Here is a 24,951-nt window from a genome sequence, read left to right on the forward strand (position 1 = left end):
TGTCATTCAATGTGAATAAATGTGAAGTTATCCACTTTGGAAGCAGGAACAAGAGGGTAGAGTATTGTCTGAACGGTGTAGAGTTAGGTAAGGGAGAAATGCAAAGAGACCTAGGAGTCCAGTCAATGAAGGTGAATGAGCAATTGCAACAGGCAGTGAAGAGGGCAAATGGAATGTTGGCCTTTGTTACAAGGGGAATTGAATACAAGAGCAAGGATGTTCTTTTGCATTTGTACAGGGCCCTGGTGAGACCACACCTGGAATATTGTGTACAGTTTTGTTCTCCAGGTTTAAGGAAGGACATTCTGGCAATTGAGGAAGTGCAGCGTAGATTCAGTAGGTTGATTCCTGGGATGGCAGGGCTGTCTTACGCAGAGAGATTGGAGAGATTGGGCTAGTACACGCTGGAATTGAGGAGATTGAGAGGGGATCTGATTGAAACGTTTAAGATAATTAAAGGATTTGATAGGATTGAGGCAGGAAATATGTTCCAGATGTTGGGAGAGTCCAGTACCAGAGGGCATGGATTGAGAATAAGAGGTCAGTTATTTAAAACAGAGTTGAGGAAGAGCTTCTTCTCCCAGAGAGTTGTGGAGGTGTGGAATGCACTGCCTCGGAAGACGGTGGAGGCCAATTCTCTGGATGCTTTCAAGAAGGAGCTGGATAGATATCTTTTTGGATAGGGGAATCAAGGGATATGGGGACAAGGCAGGGACTGGGTATTGATAGTGAATGATCAGCCATGATCTCAGAATGGCGGTGCAGACTCGAGGGGCCTGACTGATTGATCAGAGAGAACGCCTGGTCCTGTGGTTTTGTGTCTCCCTCTGAAGTCTGTCACAGTTGGATCCTACTGTCTGTTGGTCAATTATTGGGTCAGATCACTTGCACCCGTGTCCGCGGATCTGCTGCTGTGCTTTATCGAACTGAAATGTACTGTATATTTAAACCATTAAAGGAAGCCTCAGGTGACTAACTTGTTTCTGCTTTCCCTCTGAGACCGGTCGTAAATCCGTGCATTGCTTCGTCCTCAATAAGGCTCTCGGCCCGAAAGGACAGATTGTACAATTCCACGGATGCCGCCTGACAAGCTGATCCCTCCAGGATGTTTTGTGTGTTGCTGTCGTCTGTATCCACTCTTGGCCGCATCAGATGCTGAGTTTCCAGCGGCCTGGCCAATCACCGATAAATCAGTGAAATCGGCTTCATTAACGACTGGAAGTGGGATGATCGTTGCTCACACAGCTCACTTTTATCGCCGACGATTGTTCACGCATCGGCTTATTCCCACACTGATGAAAGCATGTCAGAGGCAGTGTGACCCGTGACTGATGATACATTAGCAACTGTTCATAGACTCTAGCACTCCTGATATTTAGCTGAAACCCGATTCCGTGTTAATTTCCGGAGAATGTGTTCAGTAATGCCCAGTGTCTGTTCTCTCTCTCCAGTGAATTTAGTGGCGATTGTGACCTGTCCCGGGAAAGCGCGGTCTCTCTACATGCATCACTCGCTACCTGGTGCCCATGGCAAGGGCTGATTTACTGGCCATTGTCACCAATGTAATTTTCTATCCAATCAGATTGCTTTACTTCCGGAGGAGTTTTCTGAGCATCACCCCTATGTGCAGTGTTATTGATATACTGATGTTCACAGACACACACTCTTCTGTCTGGTTCACCGTCAAGTTCACCATTGACCGGTTGTCGCCAGTTACTGCCAGAAGCTGAAAACAAATTATTGCACCGGGAAAACTGCAACTGTGGTTCTAACAACAACCAGCGTACTCTCCTGCCTGAGAAACGTTCCCCCATACCTTACATGGAAACCTTGGGTGATCATCGACAATGTACCGTGGTTCTGTAAACTCATGCCCAATGTTTTCACTGACCACTGGTGGGTAGGATATGATTGGCTCGATACGGTCTTAACTCCTTTCATCCCTTTCGCTGGGATCCTGCTGCTCAACGTTCTGACAGTTAGGCATATTTTAGTGACCAGTCGAGTCTGTAAGGGACTAAAGGGTCAGAGAAAGTGGGAGAAGCGGAGTGACCCGGAGATGAAGAGCAAAAGAGGAGGTCTGTGGTTTTACACTTCTTCCTCTCCGGCAGCTTCATCCTCCAGTGGCTACCGTCAGTTGTAAATTTCATATGTTATCAGATCTCAGGAAAGGGATTTAATTTCAATTATTCTGAATGGATCTTTATCAACGTCGGGTATTTACTGATGGATTTCAGCTGCTGCAGGAACACATGTATTCACGCGGCAACTCAGTCAAACTTCAGGGAATAGGTGATCAGCGCGGTGAAATGTCCGGTCAGCGCGGTGCTTCAGTTCATTAATAAAGCCGCGTCCTTATCACAAGCCAGAGGCGGCTGGAGTGTCCCCAGTCCAGAATCTAGTTCATCACGTTCACCACCTGATCTCCCAAGTGATATTCCGGGGCGGACTGCCACATCAGCCGGCAGCTCTCAAACATTTGGACAGTGTGCGTGTGAGGACGGGCAACGTCATCTTGGAGGATCAGTATCTCATTGGACCGGGAAGATGTCAGTCAAAGAACTACTCCGGAAGGCGCCAACCCATTGGTCAGTGGGTATTTGCATCTATTTCCATTCCTTTCCACTTTCCTCACAGTCCGACGTTCCCACATAACGGCGGCTTATAGTCTGATGCTCGTTGTCTATTTAAATATTATCACACCAGTCTCCCCTATCCGTTCAATGATAGGGTAACGTGAAGAAATAGAGCGGGATTTGGATAAACGATGGTCGACTCTCCCACTTCAAGCCGCTAATCCCACCACCATGTGGACTGGAGTATGGTGCAGAGAATTGGGAAATAAAACCCTGACTGTTTCTATTTTTTTTATTTGTTACCCCAAAAAGTCCTATATATCGTACGTAATGAAACACAATAATCTGAACGAAATTAAAGTCACACCCATTACTTAAGGAAGTTTTAAAATAAAATAAAAGCTATCAACCTCCGAAGATTGTAATGAAGATTCCATTTGATTTCTTTCTTTCTGATATGCTTCACACTGAATTAGTATGAGTTGACAAATGAAAAAACGTACACGACCCAGAATGGTACTTACCATGACGACGTATGCTATAGTATTGCCAATCGGAAGACGATTCTTGTTTAACCCCTTCTCATTTTATGTATTCTGTAATTGTGTCTCCCCTTGTGACCATTATCCCACCAGTCTTGCTTGCTATAAGCCCACAATTATTAACACTACAAACCCCTTAATTTCTGATTTCCTAAGTAGAAGCTCTTTATCGACGGTTAACTTTCAACAGCTTTTGTAAGTAACAGTCCCCTAAACCCCTCGATGTGCAGAGAGCCTAAAAGATTAGACATATAAACCAATACTTTGAATAGTAAATCATGTTTGATGAGTTTCTAACAGTAAATCTTATATATTACTGAAGTCACCTGTTTTAAGACTCATCAAAACCGGAAAGGAATCTGATGAAATTACAATTCTATCTGGGTAAATTTCCTTCACCCACTCTAAGCCGAAAACAGACGGCAACTAATTTTGCTGTTTCTACAGGTAAATAGTACGTAAATCATTTCTCTAAACTTTTCTGTAATTCAGTCACAAAAAAGGGCTCCACCAGTTAAATTATGTTTCGATCCGTCTGCAAAAATAGTTAAAATTATTAACCTGGTTAATGATGATGAATGGTTCACATAACATAATAATGGTCCTTATTTTACTGATAAGCTAACAAATTCTCAAACATGACAGCAACCTTAAACAATATTAAACTGTTCAATCCAAAATCAGCTGAAGTTATTAGTAAAATAATGTTGGGTTACCGAGAACGTGACAGTGGGACATATTGCATTAACCAACAAACCCATATTCCGAGCGCGATTAGAGCCCAGCCACCCAAAACTAAAAGTATTCTTCGTGATATTGTCAACTGTCCACCAACACACCTTTAACAGGATGGTATTTTCCTTGCCTCATAAAATTAATCCATGTTAACATCATGTTCAGCCGCCACAATTGTGAGGGTAATTGTCCAATTTCGAGCAGTGAGGCCGAAGAGGGAACGAATGTATTGCACAGCAACACATTTTTAAAGCCTGTGTTTGGAATCACACACAAGCATTTTAGAGTTGAGCATGCAGCTGATCTACAAGCCACACAGCCACAATAAAGAACAGATCCAATTAAACAAATATAAATAATCAAAAAAGATGTTCTTGCAGCACCCCAAGAATACAAACAAAGATGCCTGAAAATATTTTATGCTCTTTTATATTTATCAATTACTTTACTGATACAGTGCTTCCATGTCAGTTCATTATCCACCCACGACTAGCAGTCTCAGCACAGACTCGTCTTCAAGAATTTGATTATATATTTTCAAATCAATGGCAGGTCCATTAATCCTGCTTGTAAAATACATAACTTGTGTTTAGCTATTGAAGCCATTTGCTTATTGTGTAAATATATTAATTACAAAATTCAGTCTCCATAAACTTAAATTCGAAGTTCTACCTCTAATCCAGGAATCTCCTACATAGCAATTTAAACACGGTATCTCATATAAAATAACATTAATCAAAATATTATGTAAGAAATGGTTACAAATACTGCCCTGTGGGATCCCATTCTCGTTCACATTGAAACTAGAATGTATTTTTCCCACCTTTACTTGCAGACACCATCCAAATTAAAGGAAATTCAGAAAAGATGATGCACTCTCCCCTCCTAATAACCATAATTTCATCAAAAGTTCCTCCTTCCATAAGGCATATCATATGGCTTTTCAATATTAAAATACTGCTATTACATCTTTATTTAACACTACTTCAAGAGGATCGTCCTCCAAACATAAAACTGTATTTAATGTCATTCTTCCCTTCCTAAACCCACTCTGATAAAACGACCACACCTCCCCAGGAAAGACAGACTGAGGGTTTAAACCTGTCTCCGCTTGGCAGACAAGGACCAGAAAATGTTACTGCTGGTCTTGCGTTCACGTGATCGGAATAATTATTTCAGATGTGGAAATGGAACATTGTAAACAGGGATGGTCATGGTCCGGCCTGACATTTCCCCATTACCTCTGTATTTGGGCCTAACCCCCTTGCCTGATTTCCAATCGTTCCCAGTTCAGCGGATTATACACACCTGCTTCCCATCAGTAACTGCAGGATAAAAACCTTGGAATCATAACAAGGAACTGCCAGTTCATTAGTCAACTCTTGCATGAGTAACCTCGTTTCATGGTTATTTAGAACTGTTAGTTCTAAGTTCTTCATCATCTCCTGGATTCTCCACGTTAACCTTGTCTCTATATAAAGACTCTCCGAGATAACGGCTCACCGTTCGCAGTGTTGCTAACGCCTGACCACTCTGTCTCAGCGTCTGTGTCCTGTACCTGGGTTCATCCCCAGCCGCGTCCTTACGACAGGGATTCTAACATGCTATAGTTTTATTCCGCAGCAAATGCCTCGCTTAAGCTCATAGCTCGGTGTCTCCATGCTCAGATGAATATAAAATAATATGCCCTCCACAACAGCGGTGTTACCTGTGAAAGGTGTGGGGCACGTGGACCCATTAACCAGGTATTGTTTCAGAACGCCCAAGACGGTCCCTCTGGTCTTTTGGGGCCGTTCTGCTGTCTACAAACCGCTGTAACGTTGTGAGTGAATCACGATGTATATGGAAGACGCTGCTTACGAGGGCCGCTCCGTTGTCCCACTTGCAGAGTGTGGATTCATTTAATCTGGTCTCTCTGGATTCCCTGTCAATAGAACCAGATGCCAGCAAATTGTTCAATGTCTTGTTCATTACGGATCACTAAACCTGATATACGCATGCCTTCCCTACTAAGTATCATTTGGCGCCCACTGTGGCCAAAGTCTTTTAGGAGAAGTACTTCATTTATTCCAGCCTTCCCAGGCGATGCATAGTGATCAGGGATAGGATTTCGAAAGCAGACTCATCCATGAGTTACTGATGATGCTTGGAGTCAATAGTTTAAGGACCACGCCCTATCACAGGGTGATATCCACCCCGAGAGGTTTACTCGTAACTTGCTAGACATGCTTGAGACCTTGGAAATCAGCAAATAGAACAAGTGGAGTCAACATATTCGCATCTAGTTATAACTGTACACGGAATAAAGCTGCCTGGTACTGGCTGTATTATCTGATGTTTGGACGCGAGGACAGGTTGCCTATCGACCTTTGTTTTCGGACTGGCGAGCAAGACCTACCACCGAAGACTTACCTGAAGTATGGGTCTGATGTGAGAAGGAAGCTGATAAAAAAGGCTTATGAATTAACTGAGGTCATGGCTGACAAGCAGAATCAAGGAAATAGTAGGAGCTGTGATCAAAAAGGTAATGTTCTCCCAACGCATAACGGAAGACCGGGTCATCATAAGGAATTTGGGTTAACTGGGAAGCAAATGTTGGCTGACCGCTGGGCGGCTACGCCCTTTGTAGTGGAGAGTCTTCCGGGTGAAACCAGAGGATCGGAATGGGCCTGTCAATTTTCTCCATCGGAACCACCTTCTGCCACTGGGACAAGAGGTGTGGGTTGAATAAGAGCCCGAACTGGAGCCTACACCTAATAAGAGGACTCGGTGGCGACGCTAAGTGACTGAAAGACCAACAACAGGAGAGATTAGATCGTTCCCAACCCTGAATGGGATGCGGACTCGGAGAATGAGGAAATTGGGGTCTTGTGTGTGCTGTCTTCTTGATAAATCCCCACTAACTGAGGAAGATATTCCCAAACCATCTCACGCTGAGCGAGATGAAATCGGGAGAACTATCTGTGGACGGGCATGGTTTCACCAGGACCATGAAGGGAATTATGTGGGGCTCAGCCACGTGGTAGAAGGGTCCGAGTTACAGGAGGAGGGGGAACGTGGTATACACGGAGGAAGGCCTCACCAGATTGGCCAAATGTATCCCAGGGAATGTTGGAACCTGAAGAAGTAGGTGACGGGATAAGTAGGTCTCAAAGTATCAGGAGAGTCCTAGATCGGCTGGCTTATCCAGCTAATCCAACTCCAGCGAACATGGTGCGATGAATATCCCTCGAGTCGAATACACTTTACAAAATGGATTGGAGTTTTGTGACTTCACGAAATTCTTTTCAAACAGGCGTGATTAACCCGGAATGAAAAATTACTTCAAAGTCATGGAGACATGGATATTTTGTTGGGGGGTGGGGGGACAGAGTGAAATGCCCTAGTTCAGATGGTTCATTTTTAATTCTCTGGGATGCTGCTTTGTTCTGTGTACGCAGCTTGTTTGGGTTCCTGTTGAAGATAAGAGATACGAGAGCTGTATTCCATCCATTTACAGTGTCTCCGGTGAGGGACACTAATGTTGGTCTTGGTACTTTGTTGAGGAATAAGAGATAAGACGCCGGAGAGAAGAGCTTGTAGGAGTAGACCAGAGTGGTTCCGTGATTTGACTAAGCCCAGGGAGTTCGAAGGAGTATCACCGAAGGGGCAACCGAGAGCTCCAACTTGTGTACGTTACACTGTTTCATTAAACCGGGCCCTTTTTGATTTTCTTTTATTTTTATTTTCCGTTAGTATCCCTTTAGTAAATCAAGAATTATGAAGCTAATTTTTTTCATTGTATGCGGTGCACGCTCTGTTATTTCGTGGTACTTATTTGTCCCATGGTGACAAATCACGCAGCATTCAAACAAACAGGGGGATTTAGAGTGCTTGCACTTCAATCTCCCACGTTTGGCGGGGTCGAGGGTTGTCTTCCCTAGAATTAGTCAGCCGATGGAACCAGAGTGCTACAAACATATAAACTCTGTGCTCTCAATATTTCACTATTGAAGGTGTCCAACTTAGGAAGGATCCTAACCCAATCTATACCATCTTGAACTGTGATGATGACATCAAAATAGGTCTTGTTTCCAACCTACAACTACAATCCAAGGACCGGTTATCTCAATCTTCACAATTACCTCGAATCCAGAATTAAGATCACTAGATACATAGTTTTCCGGGCATACACTTCGTCACCTGTAAACTGCATCCTCCAGTTTCTCACCATTTGCCCGAAAAATCCAATTCCGCGATTTGAGACGTCTCTGACCCTGGCAGGTCAACAGTCGTTTCGGAGGTCTCACTCTCGTGGACAGAACCCAGAGTCTGTCTACTTAACCAGTGAATTCCCAAATAGAACTTTTAAAGGGATTTGTAACGATTTGGGGAAGTGTGGCCTAATTGGTGACAACTAATAGAACTATAGATTCATACCAAAGTACAGCCGAGACAAAGGCCTTTCGGCCCATGTAATCCATGCTGAACCATTAAAATTGCCCGATGACCTGCATCGAGCCATATCCCTTCCATCTAGGTACTTGTCGAAACTTCGCTTCAAAGTTGAAATCGAAATCACATACATCCGTTGCGCTGATCACATACATCATTTACGCTTTCACTATCAAGATCCTCTGAGTGAAGATGCTTCCTGTCATGTTCCCCTGAAGCTTTTCACACTTTACCATTAACGCATGACTTCTGGTTGTAGTCCCACCCAGCCTCAGCAGAAAAAAATGCTATCTATAACCCCACAAGTTTGTACACCTCCATCAAATTTATTCCCAATCTTCCACGTTGCAGGATTAAAGCTCTGAGTTATTCCGTCTTTGCAAATAACTCAGGTATTCCAGAGCTGGCAACATCCTTATAAGGTTTCCCGTACCCCTTCAAACTTAGTTACATCTTTCCTGCAGGTAGGTGACTAAAACTGCATACAGTACTCCGAACAAGGCCTCACCAATGTCTTATATATGATCTAATTTCTTGTATACAATAATTTGATTGATAAAGGCCAATATACCAAAAGCTTTCTATAAAATCTATATACCTGTGATGTCAGTTTCGATTAATTATGGACCTGTATTTCCAGATCTGTTTGCTCTTCCAGATTCCTCAGAGCCCTTCGGTTCAATTTATAAGACTGACCCTGCTTTGGTCTATCGAAGTGCAACAACTCCCTCAATCTGATATCTTTCAGAGCAGCTTTCATCTGGTCCAGATCCTGCTGAACGCGAACTTGCTGATACAAGTTTACCATATGATCGTTGATATAGATGACAAACAACAACGGACCCAGCACCGATCCCTGGGGCACATCACTAGCCTAAGCTCTCCTGACAAAGAGGCAACCATATGCGAAACACTCTGGCTTCTCACACAAATCAGATTTGTGACTGTCGGTAGATTTTCATTTATGACGAAACACAAGCTTGTTTCATTTATAGATACTTTAATAATAAATACTTTGAATCTTGAACTTTGTTGTTGCTATTTTTTAAGGTACGGCAGCTATTTGTGAATTGTTTGAGATGACTCATGCTCTGGAATAATCTAATGTGCATGCAGGTGTGTCAGTGGGTTTGGGGTGGCGCAGATACAGGGCTGTATCGGCCAATGTGGGAATGCATACCAACTTTTAAGGTGTGCATCGAAATATGGTTGTACTCAGATATAGCGGAGTCGGCGCTGTGACGAATCCCAAGGTTGTTTCAGTTGTCGATTTTTTTAAAATATAATTAATTCACTTTGAACGTAGTTCTTGCTATTATTTAAGGTGGAGGCAGCCATTTTCTGAACAGTTTGCAATGATTCTTGCTCTGCGATAATCTAATGTGTCGGTGGGGGTGGAACCAGCTTTAAGTGTGTGCACGGCTTTGGAGATATACTCATATTTAGGGACGAATATGGGGATACACTCGGATTAGAGGTTGTAGATATTTTGGAGGTGTGCTGAATGTCAAAGTTGTTTTGTTCATAGATCCTTTACTAATAAACGCAGTTTGAATTCTGAACTTGTTTTATTGCTATTTTTGAAAGGTGGGGCAGCTTTTTGTGAACTGTGAAATTGTCTTTCGTTTCGGATTATCTAATGTCCATGTGGGTGTGTCAGTGGGTCTGGGCTGTACACAGATTGGGGTGGGTGGGATATGACGGTGCACATTGGTTTGTGGGGTGCATTCAGATTTAGGAGTGTACATGTTTAAGGATGAGCACAGATCTACTAATATGGGGATGCACACTGATGTGGGTACGTGCACAAATTATAGGTGTGATGTTGAATATGACGATGCATAGGAATTTGAAATTGCCCATAGATTTGGGTATGTTGGTAAATTCGGGGATGTCCCTGGATTTGGGGGTGTAGGTCGATATGCGGTGTGATGTAAGGTACTTTACGAATTAATGCAATTCGCATATTGTTTTTGCTACTTTTGTAAGTTGGAGGCAGCTATTTTGTGAACTGTTTGAAATGACCCCAGCTGTAGGATAATCTAAAATGCATTTAGGGGTGTCACGTGGGGTAGCGTACACGACGACCGTCATCAATTGAAAAACAAACCGATGGCAAGTCGCAATCCACGTTAGTCCAACGGGTCTTACTCGGTGCCAGGTGGATACCGTGCAGAAGCAGACCAAAGGGTGTGTAGAAAAACAGTATTTACAAAGAGAAAAATGAAAACTAACATGTATGCACAAACATTTACAAATATACAGAGGCGTTCTCTACAACAAACGGTGTCTTTTAACTTCCCCATATAACTATTCACCAACCGTCAGATCCAACCTCTAAACCTCTCCTGCAAAGGCAGACTGAGGGTTTAAATCTGCCTCCTCCTCGCCGAAAGGACCAGAAAATTCTTCTGTCGGTCTGCGGGTCACGAGGCCAGACCATAATAATTATTTCAGATGTACAAATTGATCATTTTAGAAAGGGATTCTAACATGCTACAGTTTTATTCCACAACAAATAGACAATAGGTGCAGGAGTAGACCATTCGGCCCTTCCAGCCAGCACCGCCGTTCACTATGGTTATGGCTGATCATCCACAATCTGTACCCCGTTCCTGTCTTCTCCCCACATCCCTTGACTTCGCTATCTTTAAAATCTCTAGCTAACTCTTTCTTGAAAGCATCCAGAGAATTGACCTGCACTGCCTTCTGCGGCAGAGCATTCCACGGATCCACAACTCTCTGGGTGAAAAAGATTTTCCTCAGCAAATGCCTCAGTTAATGCCTCAGCCTGAGGCAACACATGCCTCAGTTAAACCTATAGATCAGTGTCCAGATGCTCAGATGAATATTATAGAACAGTGCTCTCTCCACCAGTGGTGTTACCTGTGCAAGGTTGGAGTGCCTGACCCCACTAACCCAGGTGTTATTTCAGGACACCCCAGACGGTCCCTCTGGTCCTTTCGGGTCGTTCTTCTGTCTACAAACCGATGTAACATTGTTAGTGAAAATGAATAAAATTGTTTGGAATGACTATGTCTCGAATCGTTATTTTTATGAGTTATAGACCAGTAGAGCAGGTTGACTGAAGGGATTGTTTTCATTAGCCTAGCTCGCAATTGATTTACTGTTGGGCTGTGTAAACGATGAACTCACAAGAGCTGCGGAACAGGAGGGCAAAAGGCGTTAACCCTTGGGGAAACTAGACCATGGACGGAACGAGGGGGAGTGACTAAGCGGGCAAATGGTGAAGGTTAGCGAAGAATTAGCACTGCCAACATCTTCAGTCACAACCTGTTTCTTTGCTGTACTGATTGTGACTGACTTTAACGTACCAGGAACAACAGGAAAATGACCACACGAGTCTGTTTCTATGCTGTAGTGTCTGTGAGTATGAGAGATGCAGCAGGAGGATGGGCGAAAGGACTCGCCCTGAGCTAAAGTTTCTGTAGCTGATGGAATAGAATGGGCAGGATGATGTGCTGAATGGTGTCTCGCAGTGCTACAGTGTCTGTGCATAATGGGATAGCACGGGTAGAACGATGGGCCGACGGAGTGTGTCTGAGCCGATGTGTCTGCCAGTCACTTTAATCGAAAGGAACGGATGGATGATGGGCCGAAAAGCCTGTTTTGTGCTGTCGCGTCTGTGATTCACTGTGATTCATTGAACAGGATCTGCAGGATGATGGGCCGAAGGGCCTTTTTCTGCGCAGTCACGTCTGTGTCGGTTCTAATGTGACAGGCACAGCAGACTAGTGGGCCTAACGGTCTATGTGGTGTTATGTCTGTAATTGACTCTCACAGTCAGGATGATGTACGAAGGGTCTATTTCTGAGACTGATTCATACGGAAAAGTAATGTTAGGATGATGGATCCTGTCGGGTTGCTGATTCAATCTAACGGGACAGGAATGACACGGTGATGGTCCGAAACGACTGTTTCTGTTGTGTCGTGTCTGTGGCTGATCCTCACGGGACAGGGACGTCGGGATGACGTCTGTTTCTGTTTCTGCACTGTGGTTTCTTTGTCCTCGCGTTAAAGGAACAACAGTGTGACGGGGCGAAGGGAATTCTATGTGTTGTCGTGTATGTGGCTGACTCGAAAGTTGGTGAATTATATACAGAATTAAAAGGGCAAAAACCTAACTGAGATATTGGCAGCCTGGCAACTCGTACTGTGAGAATAATGTATGAACAAAGAAGAGTTTGTTGCATGAGAAGCTGTAGTGTGTACCCTTATCTGAGTATGTATGTAATAAGGAATATTTTTAACAGCTGCACAGACTCAGGAACTCACTTGGTTTGCAGATTTTTTCAAGCTCTCTGTGGTTCAATTGAGCAACGCAAGCATGCACTTTAAAGTAAACGGTGTTTGACAATTATTCCCTGGGTCTGAACCTAAACTCCTCCAGAAGAGAGGCAAATCGACATCTTGGCGCTGCGAGCAGGGTACTAAACACTGGTAGACTCCTCGCCAAAGCAGAATAAGTGAACGGACATATTCCCCAGGAATTAGAGGGGAACGGGCACGCAAGCTTTAACCATGGCATCCTCTCTGCACTCTGACTTATCTCTTTGTTCCCTCACTTTAGCGGGGGAAATCCAATGACGGGACCCAAGGGAATGAAGAGGGGACGGGCAGTTTCAGTGCCCCGAAAAGTAAATCAAGATAGGTGCTCGAGTCCCCAGGAATAGTAAGTCAAGACGGGTGTTCAAGTCCCCAGGAATACTAAGACAAGACGGATGTTCGAGTTCGCAGAAATAGTAAGACAAGACGGGTGTTCGAGACCCAGTAATAGTAAGACAAGACGGGTGTTCGAGTCCCCAGGAATAGTAAGACAAGACGGGTGTTCGAGACCAAGGAATATTTAGTCAAGACGGGTGTTCGTGTCCCCAGGAGTAGTAAAACAAGACGGGTGTTCGAGACCCAGGAATATTTAGTCATGACGGGAGTTCGAGTCCCCAGGAATACTAAGACAAGACGGGTGTTCGAGACCCAGGAATATTTAGTCATGACGGGAGTTCGAGTCCCCAGGAATACTAAGACAAGACGGGTGTTCGAGACCCAGGAATATTTAGTCATGACGGGAGTTCGAATCCCCAGGAATATTTAGTCATGACGGGTGTTCGAGTCCACAGGAATAGTAAGACAAAACGGGTGTTCGAGACCCAGGAATATTTAGTCATGACGGGAGTTCGTCTCCCCAGGAATAGTAAGACAAGACGGGTGTTTGAGTACCCAGGAATAGAAAGACAAGACGGGTGTTCGAGAACCAGGAATATTTAGTCAAGACGGGTGTTCGTGTCCCCAGGAGTAGTAAGACAAGCCGTTTGTTTGAAACTCAGGAATATTTAGACATGACGGGTGTTTGAGTCCCCAGGAATAGAAAGACAAGACGGGTGTTCGAGAACCAGGAATATTTAGTCAAGACGGGTGTTCCTGTCCCCAGGAGTAGTAAGACAAGACGGGTGTTCGAGAACCAGGAATATTTAGTCAAGACGGGTGTTCGAGTCCCCAGGAATAGTAAGACAAGCCGGGTGTTCGAAACTCAGGAATATTAAGTCAAGACGGGTGTTCGAGACCCAGGAATAGTAAGACAAGACGGATGTTCGAGTTCGCAGAAATAGTAAGACAAGACGGGTGTTCGAGACCCAGTAATAGTAAGACAAGACGGGTGTTCGAGTCCCCAGGAATAGTAAGACAAGACGGGTGTTCGAGACCAAGGAATATTTAGTCAAGACGGGTGTTCGTGTCCCCAGGAGTAGTAAAACAAGACGGGTGTTCGAGACCCAGGAATATTTAGTCATGACGGGAGTTCGAGTCCCCAGGAATACTAAGACAAGACGGGTGTTCGAGACCCAGGAATATTTAGTCATGACGGGAGTTCGAGTCCCCAGGAATACTAAGACAAGACGGGTGTTCGAGACCCAGGAATATTTAGTCATGACGGGAGTTCGAATCCCCAGGAATATTTAGTCATGACGGGTGTTCGAGTCCACAGGAATAGTAAGACAAAACGGGTGTTCGAGACCCAGGAATATTTAGTCATGACGGGAGTTCGACTCCCCAGGAATAGTAAGACAAGACGGGTGTTTGAGTACCCAGGAATAGAAAGACTAGACGGGTGTTCGAGAACCAGGAATATTTAGTCAAGACGGGTGTTCGTGTCCCCAGGAGTAGTAAGACAAGACGGGTGTTCGAAACTCAGGAATATTACGTCAAGACGGGTGGTCGAGACCCAGGAATATTTAGTCAAGACGTGTGTTCGAGTCCCTAGGAATAGTAGGACAAGACGGGTGTTCGAGACCCAGGAATATTTAGTCATGACGGGAGTTCGAGTTCGCAGGAATAGTAAGACAAGACGGGTGTTCGAGACCCAGGAATATTTAGTCAACACGGGTGTTCGTGTCCCCAGGAGTAGTAAGACAAGACGGGAGTTCGAAACTCAGGAATATTAAGTCAAGACGGGTGGTCGAGACCCAGGAATATTTAGTCAAGACGTGTGTTCGAGTCCCTAGGAATAGTAGGACAAGACGGGTGTTCGAGTCCCCAGGAATAGTAAGACAAGACGGGTGTTCGAGAACCAGGAATATTTAGTCAAGACGGGTGTTCGTGTCCCCAGGAGTAGTAAGACAAGACGGGAGTTCGAAACTCAGGAATATTAAGTCAAGACTGGTGGTCGAGACCCAGGAATATTTAGTCAAGACGTGTGTTCGAGTCCCTAGGAATAGTAGGACAAGACGGGTGTTCGAGACCCAGGTATATTTAGTCATGACGGGAGTTCGAGTCCCCAGGAATGTTTAGTCATGACGGGAGTTCGAGTCCCCAGGAATAATAAGACAAGACGGGTGTTCGAGTCCCCAGGAATAGTAAGACAAGACGGGTGTTCGAGACCCAGGAATATTTAGTCATGACGGGAGTTCGACTCCCCAGGAATAGTAAGACAAGACGGGTGTTCGAGTCCCCAGGAATAGAAAGACAAGACGGGTGTTCGAGAATTAGGAATATTTAGTCAAGACGGGTGTTCGTGTCCCCAGGAGCAGTAAGACAAGACGGGTGTTCGAGACCCAGGAATATTTAGTCAAGCCGTGTGTTCGAGTCCCTAGGAATAGTAGGACAAGATGGGTGTTCGAGAACCAGGAATAGTAAGACAAGACGGGTGTTCGATAACCAGGAATATTTAGTCAAGACGGGTGTTCGTGTCCCCAGGAGTAGTAAGACAAGACGTGTATTCGAGACCCAGGAATAGTAAGACAAGACGGGTGTTCGAGACCCAGGAATAATAAGACAAGGCGGGTGTTCGAGTCCCCAGGAGTAGTAAGACAAGACGGGTGTTCGAGACCCAGGAATATTTAGTCATGACGGGAGTTCGAGTCCCCAGGAATAGTAAGACAAGACGGGTGTTTGAGTCCCCAGGAATAGAAAGACAAGACGGGTGTTCGAGAACCAGGAATATTTAGTCAAGACGGGAGTTCGAGTCCGCAGGAATAGTAAGACAAGACGGGTGTTCGAGTCCCCAGGAATAGTAAGACAAGCCGGGTGTTCGAAACTCAGGAATATTAAGTCAAGACGGGTGTTCGAGACCCAGGAATATTTAGTCAAGACGGGTGTTCGTGTCCCCAGGAATAGTAAGACAAGACGTGTGTTCGAGTCCCTAGGAATAGTAGGACAAGACGGGTGTTCGAGACCCAGGAATATTTAGACAAGACGGGTGTTCGAGTCCCCAGGAATAGTAAGACAAGACGGGTGTTCGAGAACCAGGAATATTTAGTCAAGACGGGTGTTCGTGTCCCCAGGAGTAGTAAGACAAGACGGGTGTTCGAAACTCAGGAATATTACGTCAAGACGGGTGGTCGAGACCCAGGAATATTTAGTCAAGACGTGTGTTCGAGTCCCTAGGAATAGTAGGACAAGACGGGTGTTCGAGACCCAGGAATATTTAGTCATGACGGGAGTTCGAGTTCGCAGGAATAGTAAGACAAGACGGGTGTTCGAGTCCCCAGGAATAGTAAGACAAGACGGGTGTTCGAGACCCAGGAATATTTAGACAACACGGGTGTTCGAGACCCAGGAATACTTAGTCATGACGGGAGTTCGAGTCCCCAGGAATAGTAAGACAAGACGGGTGTTTGAGAACCAGGAATATTTAGTCAAGACGGGTGTTCGTGTCCCCAGGAGTAGTAAGACAAGACGGGAGTTCGAAACACAGGAATATTAAGTCAAGACGGGTGGTCGAGACCCAGGAATATTTAGTCAAGACGTGTGTTCGAGTCCCTAGGAATAGTAGGACAAGACGGGTGTTCGAGACCCAGGTATATTTAGTCATGACGGGAGTTCGAGTTCGCAGGAATAGTAAGACAAGACGGGTGTTCGAGACCCAGGAATATTTAGTCATGACGGGAGTTCGAGTCCCCAGGAATGTTTAGTCATGACGGGAGTTCGAGTCCCCAGGAATAATAAGACAAGACGGGTGTTCGAGTCCCCAGGAATAGTAAGACAAGACGGGTGTTCGAGACCCAGGAATATTTAGTCATGACGGGAGTTCGACTTCCCAGGAATAGTAAGACAAGACGGGTGTTCGAGTCCCCAGGAATAGAAAGACAAGACGGGTGTTCGAGAATTAGGAATATTTAGTCAAGACGGGGGTTCGTGTCCCCAGGAGCAGTAAGACAAGACGGGTGTTCGAAACTCAGGAATATTACGTCAAGACGGGTGGTCAAGACCCAGGAATATTTAGTCAAGACGTGTGTTCGAGTCCCTAGGAATAGTAGGACAAGACGGGTGTTCGAGACCCAGGAATATTTAGTCATGACGGGAGTTCGAGTTCGCAGGAATAGTAAGACAAGACGGGTGTTCGAGTCCCCAGGAATAGTAAGACAAGACGGGTGTTCGAGACCCAGGAATATTTAGTCAACACGGGTGTTCGAGACCCAGGAATACTTAGTCATGACGGGAGTTCGAGTCCCCAGGAATAGTAAGACAAGACGGGTGTTCGAGAACCAGGAATATTTAGTCAAGACGGGTGTTCGTGTCCCCAGGAGTAGTAAGACAAGACGGGAGTTCGAAACTCAGGAATATTAAGTCAAGACGGGTGGTCGAGACCCAGGAATATTTAGTCAAGACGTGTGTTCGAGTCCCTAGGAAGAGTAGGACAAGACTGGTGTACGAGACCCAGGTATATTTAGTCATGACGGGAGTTCGAGTTCGCAGGAATAGTAAGACAAGACGGGTGTTCGAGACCCAGGAATATTTAGTCATGACGGGAGTTCGAGTCCCCAGGAATGTTTAGTCATGACGGGAGTTCTTGTCCCCAGGAATAATAAGACAAGACGGGTGTTAGAGTCCCCAGGAATAGTAAGACAAGACGGGTGTTCGAGACCCAGGAATATTTAGTCATGACGGGAGTTCGACTCCCCAGGAATAGTAAGACAAGACGGGTGTTCGAGTCCCCAGGATTAGAAAGACAAGACGGGTGTTCGAGAATTAGGAATATTTAGTCAAGACGGGTGTTCGTGTCCCCAGGAGCAGTATGACAAGACGGGTGTTCGAGACCCAGGAATATTTAGTCAAGCCGTGTGTTCGAGTCCCTAGGAATAGTAGGACAAGACGGGTGTTCGAGAACCAGGAATAGTAAGACAAGACGGGTGTTCGAAAACCAGGAATATTTAGTCAAGACGGGTGTTCGTGTCCCCAGGAGTAGTAAGACAAGACGGGTATTCGAGACCCAGGAATAGTAAGACAAGACGGGTGTTCGAGACCCAGGAATAATAAGACAAGGCGGGTGTTCGAGTCCCCAGGAGTAGTAAGAGAAGACGGGTGTTCGAGACCCAGGAATATTTAGTCATGACGGGAGTTCGAGTCCCCAGGAATAGTAAGACAAGACGGGTGTTTGAGTCCCCAGGAATAGAAAGACAAGACGGGTGTTCGAGAACCAGGAATATTTAGTCAAGACGGGTGTTCGTGTCCCCAGGAGTAGTAAGACAAGACGGGTGTTCGAGACCCAGGAATATTTAGTCATGACGGGAGTTCGAGTCCCCAGGAATAGTAAGACAAGACGGGTGTTCGAGTCCCCAGGTGTAGTAAGACAAGACGGGTGTTCGAAAACCAGGAATATTTAGTCAAGACGGGTGTTCGAGTCCCCAGGAATAGTAAGACAAGCCGGGTGTTCGAAACTCAGGAATATTAAGTCAAGACGGGTGTTCGAGACCCAGGAATATTTAGTCAAGACGGGTGTTCGTGTCCCCAGGAATAGTAAGACAAGACGGGTGTTCGTGTCCCCAGGAGTAGTAAGACAAGACGTGTGTTCGAGTCCCTAGGAATAGTAGGACAAGACGGGTGTTCGAGACCCAGGAATATTTAGACAAGACGGGTGTTCGAGTCCCCAGGAATAGTAAGACAAGACGGGTGTTCGAGAACCAGGAATATTTAGTCAAGACGGGTGATCGTGTCCCCAGGAGTAGTAAGACAAGCCGTTTGTTCGAAACTCAGGAATATTTAGACATGACGGGAGTTCGAGTCCCCAGGAATAGTAAGACAAGACGGGTGTTTGAGTCCCCAGGAATAGAAAGACAAGACGGGTGTTCGAGAACCAGGAATATTTAGTCAAGACGGGTGTTCGAGTCCCCAGGAATAGTAAGACAAGCCGGGTGTTCGAAACTCAGGAATATTAAGTCAAGACGGGTGTTCGAGACCCAGGAATATGTAGTCAAGACGGGTGTTCGTGTCCCCAGGAATAGTAAGACCAGACGGGTGTTCGTGTCCCCAGGAGTAGTAAGACAAGCCAGGTGTTCGAAACTCAGGAATATTAAGTCAAGACGGATGTTCGAGACCCAGGAACATTTTGTCATGACGGGAGTTCGAATCTCCAGGAATAGTAAGACAAGACGGGTGTTCGAGACACAGGAATATTTAGTCATGACGGGAGTTCGAGTTCGCAGGAATAGTAAGACAAGACGGGTGTTCGAGTCCCCAGGAATAGTAAGACAAGACGGGTGTTCGAGACCAAGGAATATTTAGTCAACACGGGTGTTCGAGACCCAGGAATACTTAGTCATGACGGGAGTTCGAGTCCACAGGAATAGTAAGACAAGACAGGTGTTCGAGAACCAGGAATATTTAGTCAAGACGGGTGTTCGTGTCCCCAGGAGTAGTAAGACAAGACGGGAGTTCGAAACTCAGGAATATTAAGTCAAGACGGGTGGTCGAGACCCAGGAATATTTAGTCAAGACGTGTGTTCGAGTCCCTAGGAATAGTAGGACAAGACGGGTGTTCGAGACCCAGGTATATTTAGTCATGACGGGAGTTCGAGTTCGCAGGAATAGTAAGACAAGACCCGTGTTCGAGACCCAGGAATATTTAGACATGACGGGAGTTCGAGTCCCCAGGAATGTTTAGTCATGACGGGAGTTCGAGTCCCCAGGAATAATAAGACAAGACGGGTGTTCGAGTCCCCAGGAATAGTAAGACAAGACGGGTGTTCGAGACCCAGGAATATTTAGTCATGACGGGAGTTCGACTCCCCAGTAATAGTAAGACAAGACGTGTGTTCGAGTCCCCAGGAATAGAAAGACAAGACGGTTGTTCGAGAATTAGGAATATTTAGTCAAGACGGGTGTTCGTGTCCCCAGGAGCAGTAAGACAAGACGGGTGTTCGAGACCCAGGAATATTTAGTCAAGCCGTCTGTTCGAGTCCCTAGGAATAGTAGGACAAGATGGCTGTTCGAGAACCAGGAATAGTAAGACAAGACGGGTGTTCGAGAACCAGGAATATTTAGTCAAGACGGGTGTTCGTGTCCCCAGGAGTAGTAAGACTAGACGGGTATTCGAGACCCAGGAATAGTAAGACAAGACGGGTGTTCGAGACCCAGGAAGAATAAGACAAGGCGGGTGTTCGACTCCCCAGGAGTAGTAAGACAAGACGGGTGTTCGAGACCCAGGAATATTTAGTCATGACGGGAGTTCGAGTCCCCAGGAATAGTAAGACAAGACGGGTGTTTGAGTCCCCAGGAATAGAAAGACAAGACGGGTGTTCGAGAACCAGGAATATTTAGTCAAGACGGGTGTTCGTGTCCCCAGGAGTAGTAAGACAAGACGGGTGTTCGAGACCCAGGAATATTTAGTCATGACGGGAGTTCGAGTCCCCAGGAATAGTAAGACAAGACGGGTGTTCGAGTCCCCAGGAGTAGTAAGACAAGACGGGTGTTCGAGAACCAGGAATATTTAGTCAAGACGGGTGTTCGAGTCCCCAGGAATAGTAAGACAAGACGGTTGTTCGAGACCCAGGAATATTTAGTCATGACGCGAGTTCGACTCCCCAGGAATAGTAAGACAAGACGGGTGTTCGTGTCCCCAGGAGCAGTAAGACAAGACGGGTGTTCGAGACCCAGGAATATTTAGTCAAGCCGTGTGTTCGAGTCCCTAGGAATAGTAGGACAAGATGGGTGTTCGAGAACCAGGAATAGTAAGACAAGACGGGTGTTCGAGAACCAGGAATATTTAGTCAAGACGGGTGTTCGTGTCCCCAGGAGTAGTAAGACAAGACGGGTATTCGAGACCCAGGAATAGTAAGACAAGACGGGTGTTCGAGACCCAGGAATAATAAGACAAGGCGGGTGTTCGAGTCCACAGGAGTAGTAAGACAAGACGGGTGTTCGAGACCCAGGAATATTTAGTCATGACGGGAGTTCGAGTCCCCAGGAATAGTAAGACAAGATGGGTGTTTGAGTCCCCAGGAATAGAAAGACAAGACGGGTGTTCGAGAACCAGGAATATTTAGTCAAGACGGGTGTTCGTGTCCCCAGGCGTAGTAAGACAAGGCGGGTGTTCGAGACCCAGGAATATTTAGTCAAGACGGGTGTTCGTGCCCCCAGGAATAGTAAGACAAGACGGGTGTTCGTGTCCCCAGGAGTAGTAAGACAAGACGTGTGTTCGAGTCCCTAGGAATAGTAGGACAAGACGGGTGTTCGAGACCCAGGAATATTTAGACAAGACGGGTGTTCGAGTCCCCAGGAATAGTAAGACAAGACGGGTGTTCGAGAACCAGGAATATTTAGTCAAGACGGGTGTTCGTGTCCCCAGGAGTAGTAAGACAAGACGAGTGTTCGAAACTCAGGAATATTACGTCAAGACGGGTGGTCGAGACCCAGGAATATTTAGTCAAGACGTGTGTTCGAGTCCCTAGGAATAGTAGGACAAGACGGGTGTTCGAGAACCAGGAATATTTAGTCAAGACGGGTGTTCGTGTCCCCAGGAGTAGTAAGACAAGACGGGAGTTCGAAACTCAGGAATATTAAGTCAAGACTGGTGGTCGAGACCCAGGAATATTTAGTCAAGACGTGTGTTCGAGTCCCTAGGAATAGTAGGACAAGACGGGTGTTCGAGACCCAGGTATATTTAGTCATGACGGGAGTTCGAGTCCCCAGGAATGTTTAGTCATGACGGGAGTTCGAGTCCCCAGGAATAATAAGACAAGACGGGTGTTCGAGTCCCCAGGAATAGTAAGACAAGACGGGTGTTCGAGACCCAGGAATATTTAGTCATGACGGGAGTTCGACTCCCCAGGAATAGTAAGACAAGACGGGTGTTCGAGTCCCCAGGAATAGAAAGACAAGACGGGTGTTCGAGAATTAGGAATATTTAGTCAAGACGGGTGTTCGTGTCCCCAGGAGCAGTAAGACAAGACGGGTGTTCGAGACCCAGGAATATTTAGTCAAGCCGTGTGTTCGAGTCCCTAGGAATAGTAGGACAAGATGGGTGTTCGAGAACCAGGAATAGTAAGACAAGACGGGTGTTCGATAACCAGGAATATTTAGTCAAGACGGGTGTTCGTGTCCCCAGGAGTAGTAAGACAAGACGTGTATTCGAGACCCAGGAATAGTAAGACAAGACGGGTGTTCGAGACCCAGGAATAATAAGACAAGGCGGGTGTTCGAGTCCCCAGGAGTAGTAAGACAAGACGGGTGTTCGAGACCCAGGAATATTTAGTCATGACGGGAGTTCGAGTCCCCAGGAATAGTAAGACAAGACGGGTGTTTGAGTCCCCAGGAATAGAAAGACAAGACGGGTGTTCGAGAACCAGGAATATTTAGTCAAGACGGGTGTTCGTATCCCCAGGAGTAGTAAGACAAGACGGGTGTTCGAGATCCAGGAATATTTAGTCATGACGGGAGTTCGAGTCCGCAGGAATAGTAAGACAAGACGGGTGTTCGAGTCCCCAGGAGTAGTAAGACAAGACGGGTGTTCGAGAACCAGGAATATTTAGTCAAGACGGGTGTTCGAGTCCCCAGGAATAGTAAGACAAGCCGGGTGTTCGAAACTCAGGAATATTAAGTCAAGACGGGTGTTCGAGACCCAGGAATATTTAGTCAAGACGGGTGTTCGTGTCCCCAGGAATAGTAAGACAAGACGTGTGTTCGAGTCCCTAGGAATAGTAGGACAAGACGGGTGTTCGAGACCCAGGAATATTTAGACAAGACGGGTGTTCGAGTCCCCAGGAATAGTAAGACAAGACGGGTGTTCGAGAACCAGGAATATTTAGTCAAGACGGGTGTTCGTGTCCCCAGGAGTAGTAAGACAAGACGGGTGTTCGAAACTCAGGAATATTACGTCAAGACGGGTGGTCGAGACCCAGGAATATTTAGTCAAGACGTGTGTTCGAGTCCCTAGGAATAGTAGGACAAGACGGGTGTTCGAGACCCAGGAATATTTAGTCATGACGGGAGTTCGAGTTCGCAGGAATAGTAAGACAAGACGGGTGTTCGAGTCCCCAGGAATAGTAAGACAAGACGGGTGTTCGAGACCCAGGAATATTTAGACAACACGGGTGTTCGAGACCCAGGAATACTTAGTCATGACGGGAGTTCGAGTCCCCAGGAATAGTAAGACAAGACGGGTGTTTGAGAACCAGGAATATTTAGTCAAGACGGGTGTTCGTGTCCCCAGGAGTAGTAAGACAAGACGGGAGTTCGAAACACAGGAATATTAAGTCAAGACGGGTGGTCGAGACCCAGGAATATTTAGTCAAGACGTGTGTTCGAGTCCCTAGGAATAGTAGGACAAGACGGGTGTTCGAGACCCAGGTATATTTAGTCATGACGGGAGTTCGAGTTCGCAGGAATAGTAAGACAAGACGGGTGTTCGAGACCCAGGAATATTTAGTCATGACGGGAGTTCGAGTCCCCAGGAATGTTTAGTCATGACGGGAGTTCGAGTCCCCAGGAATAATAAGACAAGACGGGTGTTCGAGTCCCCAGGAATAGTAAGACAAGACGGGTGTTCGAGCCCCAGGAATATTTAGTCATGACGGGAGTTCGACTTCCCAGGAATAGTAAGACAAGACGGGTGTTCGAGTCCCCAGGAATAGAAAGACAAGACGGGTGTTCGAGAATTAGGAATATTTAGTCAAGACGGGGGTTCGTGTCCCCAGGAGCAGTAAGACAAGACGGGTGTTCGAAACTCAGGAATATTACGTCAAGACGGGTGGTCAAGACCCAGGAATATTTAGTCAAGACGTGTGTTCGAGTCCCTAGGAATAGTAGGACAAGACGGGTGTTCGAGACCCAGGAATATTTAGTCATGACGGGAGTTCGAGTTCGCAGGAATAGTAAGACAAGACGGGTGTTCGAGTCCCCAGGAATAGTAAGACAAGACGGGTGTTCGAGACCCAGGAATATTTAGTCAACACGGGTGTTCGAGACCCAGGAATACTTAGTCATGACGGGAGTTCGAGTCCCCAGGAATAGTAAGACAAGACGGGTGTTCGAGAACCAGGAATATTTAGTCAAGACGGGTGTTCGTGTCCCCAGGAGTAGTAAGACAAGACGGGAGTTCGAAACTCAGGAATATTAAGTCAAGACGGGTGGTCGAGACCCAGGAATATTTAGTCAAGACGTGTGTTCGAGTCCCTAGGAAGAGTAGGACAAGACTGGTGTACGAGACCCAGGTATATTTAGTCATGACGGGAGTTCGAGTTCGCAGGAATAGTAAGACAAGACGGGTGTTCGAGACCCAGGAATATTTAGTCATGACGGGAGTTCGAGTCCCCAGGAATGTTTAGTCATGACGGGAGTTCTTGTCCCCAGGAATAATAAGACAAGACGGGTGTTAGAGTCCCCAGGAATAGTAAGACAAGACGGGTGTTCGAGACCCAGGAATATTTAGTCATGACGGGAGTTCGACTCCCCAGGAATAGTAAGACAAGACGGGTGTTCGAGTCCCCAGGATTAGAAAGACAAGACGGGTGTTCGAGAATTAGGAATATTTAGTCAAGACGGGTGTTCGTGTCCCCAGGAGCAGTATGACAAGACGGGTGTTCGAGACCCAGGAATATTTAGTCAAGCCGTGTGTTCGAGTCCCTAGGAATAGTAGGACAAGACGGGTGTTCGAGAACCAGGAATAGTAAGACAAGACGGGTGTTCGAAAACCAGGAATATTTAGTCAAGACGGGTGTTCGTGTCCCCAGGAGTAGTAAGACAAGACGGGTATTCGAGACCCAGGAATAGTAAGACAAGACGGGTGTTCGAGACCCAGGAATAATAAGACAAGGCGGGTGTTCGAGTCCCCAGGAGTAGTAAGAGAAGACGGGTGTTCGAGACCCAGGAATATTTAGTCATGACGGGAGTTCGAGTCCCCAGGAATAGTAAGACAAGACGGGTGTTTGAGTCCC

The sequence above is a fragment of the Hypanus sabinus genome, chromosome 5 (genome assembly GCF_030144855.1).
Source record: "Hypanus sabinus isolate sHypSab1 chromosome 5, sHypSab1.hap1, whole genome shotgun sequence".
NCBI classification, from domain to species: Eukaryota; Metazoa; Chordata; class Chondrichthyes; order Myliobatiformes; family Dasyatidae; genus Hypanus; species Hypanus sabinus.